We start from the raw sequence: 9,711 nt of genomic DNA on the forward strand, positions 1-9,711 counted from the left end.
CCACAAATAAAGTTTGAAATGTCAATTCATTCCTTATAACGTGTCGAGATAAACCATGTCGAATTTCGGTTGATTGAAAACTTTTGTAATTTCCTTTGAACCAAAATTCGTTTACAATTGCTATCAACAATTAAAGTTGGAAAATGAATTTTGCACACGCCAGAAAGACCATACAGGCATGTGTCTCATATCATAGTCTTGGACATGATGTCTAATTTCACAGAGCTCTTTTGCTAAAGAATGTAGGGCAATTGTGTCATTACAGACCTTACAATCCCCATACCTCACCAACTGTAGTGCTACAGATCGCAACCGATTGTCGGTGGGGGTATGAAGTCTGGGTACGAATCAAAGGGAATGCTTCACAGGGCATTAAAGTGGAGCTGCTCTTTTTCATCAACAAGACACCGATCAGATCCGACGGTGGATCCATTGGTTGTTACTGTAAGCGTGAAGCAGACGAAAGTAAACTCCAGAACCTTCGTTTTCGTTGTTGGTTCCCTTTCACCGTCTCAGTGGCCTCATCATTTGGTCTTTCGGCCCTAACCCGTTATAAAACCCGCCCTACCTGGCCCTCTGTTAAGGCGGTCCGGCCTTAACCCTTTTCAATTAGGGTAGGGCAAGAGTCAAGCAAATGAAACCCGATCCTACCCTACGAGCCATTTAAGGCCAAGTCCGGTCCGACCCTAAAAGCCCTCATTTTAGGCCTTAATAATTACTTAGTTTCTATTGTTTTTAATATGTTTATTATTTTTTATACAATACAACTAATCTTGTAAATTTTATTTCTTTAATTTGTATTTTTCTTTGTTAAATAACGATTAATTTTTGGTGATTTAGAGATAGTTAATGAAATATATGAATATAACTACTTAGATTAATAATTCTAAATGTCTTAAGTTAAATATAATGTATATGTATGTTAAATATGACTAAAAATAGGGTCTTATATCACATATATCCTTTGAGGTAATATTTGAGAAAATAAAATTAAAACTCATGAATTTATTTCGTTAAAAATAAATAACGTCATATTTGGCCTTTTCGGCCCTCTTTAGCCCTATTCAAAGGGCCGGCCCTACCCAGCCCTATTAGCCCTAACGAAATGGGTTTTAAGGGCGAGTAAGGACTTGCATATTTGAGCCCCGGCCCGACCCTACCCGACCCTAAATTTTGTTGACCAAATCAAGCTCTACCCGACCCTACCCTAAGCCCTAAAATTTAGGGTAAGGCTGGCCCTAGCCCGGCCCCTGATGAGGCCTATCTCACTGTCTCTCTTCTTCTAATCCTTTGCAGCTGCAGCACAACTTGTGCCACTCAATCATTTACGCATCGTTCTGGGACCATGTGATTCGACTGCCGCAGCGATTTCCTGGGGCCCACTACATCTAGGGCTACAACATTTACACCCTAAAAAAATAAGGCTCTCGAAGTCTAACGAGAAACCCTATAATTCTAATGTAAAGGTGAAACACAAGAATGTCCAAGAGTAGTTATGGAATTGGCAACAAAGTTAACTTCCCTAAAAACACGTCTAAAAGTAATATAATCAAAACTAATAGCTAGTGTTCTAATGTCTTGCATTAGTTTGATCGATCTCTAAGATGATTCAAATAGGTCATTCACTGCATCTATCACAAGCTTAGAATCTCCTTCAACTTCAATATTGGTGAAGCCCTTCTCTTTTGCTTTGATTAAACTGTCTCTTAATGTCACAACTTCATCAGCAATCGGGACTGAGGCTCTTCCGATGCGACAAGAGGCTGCAAAAATTGGTCTTGCATTGGCGTCTTGAATTATAAAGCCACAAGTTGCTGAGGTATTTGTAGCTGATCTATCAAGGTTAATTTTAACAAAAGAGTTAGGAGGTGTTTGCCGCTTAATAATGGTTCAACGGTTTTGAGAATGCATCCCAGTAACTCTTTTGCTAAGAATCCAAAGATTAGAATGACATGCACTTCATTCGGTAGTTGCGCGAAGACATGAAGAAAGAATGGAGATGCCTTAGTCTTTTTCCCCTTTACCAATTTTTTATATTTCCAAGTGGAAAATAAGGAGGTCTAGAGCGATTAAAGCTAAATTGATTTGTAGCATCTACATTGTTTATCTTGATCGAAGAACAAAAAGCTAAAGTAACCTCCAAATTGAAAGATGAAAACGCATGTTTGAACCAAACCTAGGGATTTGCCATATTGACAAGGAGATTTTTTTTTTATTTTTAGATAATAAGAAATGTAGTTGCATCAATCACAAACTTAGATTTAAAAAACAGAAAAGAAATTGTCTTAAAACCTGGTACGAATGGACTATGTAATGCAGGACTATGCTTGAAGATGAACCAAGGGCAAAAGGGAATGCACATGCGCTAGAGTATCTTAACGATTATGTTTATTGGTCCAAACGATGATTCCTTATATGAGTTATATCTATGCTTTGATTATTTATCTTATGAATTTGTGAGGCAATGTTATGATGTGTTAATGCATGACATGTATCAACTTTGTTCTAAAGTTGTAAATTGAGTCGTAAAAATAGTAATATTAGTTTTCGAAGTGATAATATGAATCCTTAAAGTTGTAAATATTATTAGTTATCACATGAGTCCTTAAAGTAGTAATATTAGTCTTCAAAGTGGTGATACAAGTCTTTAAGTTGCATCAATTTTTATTTATTTATTATTACTTTAAGGACTAAATTACCACTTTAAGCATACATTTTACCACTTGAGGACTAATGTTGTAACTAAAAGGTTACAACTTTAAGGACTCATGTTTCAACTTTGACGATTAATATTATTACTTTGAAGACTCGTTTTACTACTTTACGACAAAGTTGATGCATGTCATGCATTAACACATTGTAGAATTTTCCGAATTTGTGGTAGTTTTAACGTTGTTGTTTGCTTCGATTCCTTTTAAGGACTAGGTTTTATGCTCTATTAAAAGGATTGTATTGACTCATTTTAGGGTCTTTTGTCATTCATATACTACAAGTTATTGGCAGCCTCCATAACAATGTTATCTTCTTCTCCAGTCTTGTGTGTATGTCCAGAGAGGTTTTGAATTGTTGTGGATTGTTGATCTGCATCAGTTGGTATTAGAGCCGATGACTCATATCAGGCGTGTTGGTTTCCCGGTGAGGTGTCTTAACAACCGCAACAACGACATGTAAGAAATTAGAAGATTGATGCCCAATTAACTCAATAATCGCATTGCTTGCGTCGAACCCGAGGCCGAGATGGTGGGGGCTCTAATGAAGAGGAAGACGCGAACCCTCTTCATGAACTCGCTCTATTGAGGGAGCCACGTGGGGAGGGACAAGGTAACCGATATTTTGACATGAAGGTTGAGATTCCTGAGTTTGAAGGTACAAAGCGATCGGATGAGTTTGTTGATTGGCAAAATTCAATTGAGCATATATTTGATTTTAAAGAGGTACCAGAGAACAAGAAAGTCAATGTTGTGGTTGTCAAATTACCAAAATTTGCATCAACCTGGTGGGAAAAATTAAAAGTTCGATAGGAGCGTTTGGAAAAACCAAAGATTACTTCTTGGGAGAAAATGAAGAAATAAATGAGGAAGAGATTCTTACCATAGAATTACATACAAAACAATTATGTGAAGTTGCATAGCCTACGATAAGGATCTCGATCAGTTGATGAATTTACTAAGGAATTTGACCTCCTACCTCTTAGAAGTGGCTTGACTGAAGATGATGAACACACAATAGCCTGCTACCTCGAGGGACTACGACGTGAAATTCATGATGTGGTTGTATTGTAGCCTTAGTATAGCTATAATGATGTGTATAAGCTAGCTATCCATTAAGTCGAGAAGCAACAGAGACATTCCCAAAGGCGACCTGTCAATGAGAAGTTGGGAAGTAAAATGGGTACGTAGTAAGTTTACGATTGATGTAGAGAAGCAAAAATCACAACCTCATGAACCTCAAAAGCACCCCAATGCAAGCGGAAGACAAATTGTTGTGAAGTGTTTCAAGTGCTCAGATATTTGCCATATTTCATCCAAGTGTCCTAACCGAAAGGTTGTTAATCTTATTGAAGATTTTGGAGAGTCCTCTGATTTAAATTTAGAAAAATAATAGTGAGTCTCATATGAGTCATCTTGTTTTTAAAATATAGAGAGAGCGAGATACCTAAAAATGAAAATAGAGGGATCACTTAACAGTCAGGTGCATATGTCTGTGAGCCGTGATTTGATTGGTTAGGTAGTTTACCGACAACGATGAGGTCACGGGTTCACATCTCACTTACATATGTAAAAGGTGTGTGAGTTATTTAATATATATATATATATATATATGAAATAGTTATAAAAAAAAAAGTCAAGTGCAATTGCTTTTTTTTTTTTTTTGTAAAAAGTTAAATATAATCAATGAAATAGTTAAGAAGTTAACATATAGATTCTGCTAAAAATGTTCTTAGTGTTGTAAATAGTTATTACTTAGTGGACATTCTTGTAATTAGCCAACTAGGGTTGTTATTGTAATTTACATCATGGTCTCATCTCTATATAAGAGATGGTTCCATACTCAATAATACATACATATTCTTTTATTCTCTTGGTTGTTTATCTCCTTTTTCAATCTTGTAGTTTGTGTTTTACAACACGTTATCAGCACGAATAGTTCTAACATTATCTTGTTTTCTATTGCATGTGAAACTCTAAAAGCAAACGATGATCTTTCAATTTGATTCATCGAATTCGCTCTACATTGACATGGAAAGCTCTGAAATTGATGATCAACCATATGAGAATCATTATCTAACCAAGTTCTTGGATTGGCTGAGTAGCTCCACAAACGGCATTCTCAGTGCTACACATAAAAGATGGAGATTATCCGTTCTGCAATGAGTAACGTTTTCTTATCTTAATTCCAATTCATATTTGCTAGCCTTGATTATATGATGAACAAATCACCATGAAGCATGAACCCATTGTCTTTGGTTGCGTTTTGAAATCTATATACGATGCATGAAGACCTAAATTTATATTCTTAATTTATTCGGATGATAAATACGTATGTGGTATATAAATTTGCGCATGTTTTGTGATTGAAATAGAAGACATAAAAATCTTCAGAGAGGCCAGTAGCCACCAAAATAAGCCCAATCGCATGCCTAGTAGTGCATACCAAAAGGCGCATGGATGAACGAACTTCAGATCCACTATCATTCTCTGACATTCGAACACAAGAGCGTGAATGCATTCTGGAAGTAATGCATGTAACCGGTAATGTAGGACCATTAATTTTGTCATTTATATCAACGGTTACATATATGGAATATTTATGCCTGAAACATTTAGTGAAACAAATTAACATTGCTCATAATGAGGTTTGAATAAAATCCATTTAAAAATGTAACGTCATTTGTATAATGACGCGTAGCACTGATTATGTTACTTAATTGTGACTTAATATATACGTTTTAATATATACGTTTTGTCAGTTACAGATTTGAATTGTGTCAAATTCAATGTCATTTAAGGGCATATAATGCCGGAAGCATTTAAGGGCATGTATAAAAACGTTATAACCGAAAGCATTTAAGGGCATGTAATGCCGGAAGCATTTACCAAGTTATAACCCATATATTATGGCACAAGCATTATGGGTCAAATTATTGTGCAAATTACGATAAAGACGTTATGAATTTAATCTTCGGTTATACCAATTTAAATTATGTCATTATAATCCATTATGCTAGAAGCATGAATTTTAGTATAATACATTATGCTAGAAACATGAATTTTATTATAATCCATTATGCCAGAAGCATTTATCCAATTTAATACCGATGTGTAATGCTAGAAGCATTAATGAGATTTGTACTCATTGTCTTTGGTATATACTTAACCACTGCATAAATGATATTTATTTAGTAATTTATGCCATATATTAAATATCGGTTAATTACCAAATTCAAATTGCGTCAGTTTTATTTAATCAATTCTCAATTATGTTATCATTTATATGAATTGTTATGGGGATGTAATGACGCATTTTGCCGGAAGCAATTAATGATGCAAATGAATTTATTTTGCACGTAACCGCTACGGTGTTTACATTTATTGGTTCAGTAATTACCAATGTTAATGCATATACTTTATGTCAATTAAATTGTTTCCGTTATGTTTAGTTTATTTTGATTTAATTGAAAATTACTTTCACTTTAAGTTGTAAGTAATGAATTAATAGCATATGTTGATTTGTCTTATTAATGATGAATATTAAATAAGGCTGAGTCAGAAGCTCAAATCAAGCCTATGTGACAACAGTAAGTCCGAGCCAGGAGCTCAACCTAAGCTGCAAGGCTAGCATAAAATCTCACCACATGTCGCCTTGAGTCCATGACAATGATTCTAACTCTTCTCAAACTAGGCTCACCCAGTTGGATGCGATGTCTAGGCAAGTTTTTTTGAGGATGTGTACTTAAGTGAGCCTCGCTCCACCACCTCATCATGTCTTACCTGGTAGTATACAATTGGAGTTACCGAAAGGGTTGACTAATAACATTGCATTTCTTGGCAGACCATTCTGAGCCCAGTCGGCCACTCTCCCTCTACGGGGCCTAAGAGCCCGGCCAACATACCTCTCAGATTGTGCCCTGTAGACTTGTAAAGTATGTAGAGGTTTATCTCTTTCACTTTAATTAAAGTCAATTCTTTTGGTCCAGCAGAATCAAACAAAAGAAAAATAATCTAATGACACTGGTTTTTCGTACCTAGTCATTATGCATGTCTATAAGGCACTCCAAATATTTTCTCATAATAGCTGTTGTTAATACATTCACCATATGTAATGTGTAGTTAATTGCCAAAAGCATTTACACATAATTACATGACATATTCACTATGCTAAATTAGTAGCGTGGAATTAATATTATCAATTGTTACATGATTATGATTATAATTTGAAAACATATGTACCTAATGAACATGTAGTTCAAAAGTGAACCTGTAGTTCATGTATAAATCAAACTTGTAGTTTCGATAATAACCCCCTTAAGAAACTTAAAGTTTCATTCCAAAATTCATCAGACATGATAAAATCGGTAGCTTTTATCATGTTAATTGGTAGTCTCCAGAAGAAACTATTTGAAGTAGACATCTTCCTTGCCTGAAGCAAAACAAAATTAGAGAATATTGAAATGAAAAGGCTTGATGCCCTAGAATCTCAATCAAAATTGATATGTGTTATCAATATAATTAAGAAACTGAGCATTCTCGTCTGACTGATGAGGCAAAATACCTCTATGTTTCAGAAGAACGTTATCAAAAGGTAAGTTCATTGAAACCAATGTTTAAAACATTGAAACCACTAGAAAAATGGTTTAATATCTTTGCATAACCTTTGAATGTGCGGCCAGAAGCGTACATTGAATACATTCAAATTTATTAGCTAGAAGCTAAATGATTCGAGCAAATAGTAGCTATAGTATTGGTGTTTGATGCACTCGGGAAAAACATATGATGTACTGTATCCTCAACTCAATTATCACATAGGCATCCCCTTCAGAATAAAGGTCTTGTCTTTGATGACACATTATGTTAAGCTGCTCGTTAAGAATATTGAATACTAGACCATCATATGCAAAGACTAGGATACACACTATCTATTTATGCACAGAATGCAAGGGAAAATACGTGGACCTATCCAACCACCATACGGACTAGTTAAATATTAATGGTTTTGGTTGATGCATCGACAAAAGTGATCAGATGTCATATCACTGTCCACAAGAAAATGCTGCGTTTGCTAAACTCTCACCCATGAAATTTATGGTACACCACTCAGATTATCTTATAAAGTCTATAAGATATGATAATGCCGGAGAGTTTACATCGATGACTTACGATGATTATTGCATATCCCTTGGGATATGTTGAACATATAGTTTCCTATGTTCACACCCAAGATGGTCTCGCAGGTAGAACTTTGGTAATGCGCACCAAGCTTCTAGTGTTTGCGTCGGGCTATGCAATCTTGCATGCAGCCATGTCGGTCCAGTTGAGGCCCACTGCTACCCATCTTATTTTGTGTTACAGTTGGTGACTGGGTGTGAACCTGATGTTTTTGCACTTACACGCATTGGGTTTGTAGTCTTCGTGCCAATTGTGCCGCCACAACGTACACAATCGGGTCCTCAACAAATGATGGGCATATATGTCGATTATGAACCCTATCCATTTATGTGCTCCTTAGAGCCCTTGACAGGAGATCTCTATACCACTAGATTTGCGGTCGTCACTTTGATGAGATAGTCTTCTCGCCGTTAGGGCGAGATAACAACGTCACCGTTCCTGATGAACGACGTGTAGAATGTCTCATCTTGATACCCAAACCGCACATGTTATATTGAAGTGCGAAGAATTTTACTTCTAGTTGAAGTGCGAAGAATTCTACTACTAGTTGAAGTGCGAAAAATTCTACTTCTAGTTGAAGTGCAAAGAATCCTAGATCTACGTAGTGTAGCCCATAATATGCTACACACTTCACTAGATTTAGTTAAAGTTGATCCCCAAACCGCACATGTTATATTGAAGTGCGAAGAATTCTACTTTTAGTTGAAGTGCGAAAAATTCTACTTCTAGTTGAAGTGCAAAGAATCCTAGATCTACGTAGTGTAGCCCATAATATGCTACACACTTCATTAGATTTAGTTAAAGTGACGAGATCATATATACCTGCTGCAAACCTACAAGGATAAATGTCCTCGTAGGACGTATCGTCCTAGTTGGATGAGGTACGGCCATGGCAGCTAACCAGTCATAGTCTCTGTCCAGAAGTGAGGTAGACCATTAGGTTCGAACGATTCTTATCCCTAGAAGAAGGTAAACTTGGCACAAATGAATCTTCTTGCCATCGCAATCTCAAACCAATTCAACTCACGAGATAAATCCGGATTATGGGTTCGTCCTAGTAGAGACGAAGTTGGGGGACGCTCCAACATTTAAACCCACTCCCGAGAATAGAAAATCTCGGTAAATTTTGTGAGATATTGAATCGGAATGAGAGTTCATCGATGATATGTTTGTATTTACGGTGGCCACCGAATTTATAATAAGCGATGATGTCGAACCTTGCTTCGTTGATAGATCTTAATGAAGAGACGACTGGCTAAAAAGGAAAGAAACAATCCAGGTCAAATCAGATTTCTTAACTAAGAGAAAGGTGTTATGGGCCTGTTGTTCCCACACCTACCCATGTTAAACCTATATTGTTTAGATGGGCATTTGTAAAGAAGCGTAATGAGAAAAACGAGATTGTGATATAAGTCTTGTTTAGTGGCGCAATGATTTTCTCAATGCCCTGCGATTGATTACGAGGAGACGTACTTTCCCGTAATGGACGTCATAACGTTCCACTACCTTATCAGTTTGGTAGTTTCCAAATAACTGAATAAACAGCCTATGAATGTGGTAACAACTTATCTCTATGGGGATCTGAATATAGAGATATACATGAAGTTTCCTGAAGGACTTTTGTTACCCAATGCAAATAGTTCTAGACCACAAAACATGCTCTCCATTTGCTAGAGTAGTTCACTTTAGAGTTCAAACAATCCAGACGGAGTTGGTATAACTGTCTAACTGAATATTTGCTTGGGGTAGGATATATGAACAAATGGACTATGCCCATGCGTGTTTTAATTAAGGAAACAAATTCCGGGTTTGTAATTTGTGGTAA

The sequence above is a fragment of the Fragaria vesca genome, linkage group LG2, assembly GCF_000184155.1.
Source record: "Fragaria vesca subsp. vesca linkage group LG2, FraVesHawaii_1.0, whole genome shotgun sequence".
NCBI lineage: Eukaryota > Viridiplantae > Streptophyta > Magnoliopsida > Rosales > Rosaceae > Fragaria > Fragaria vesca.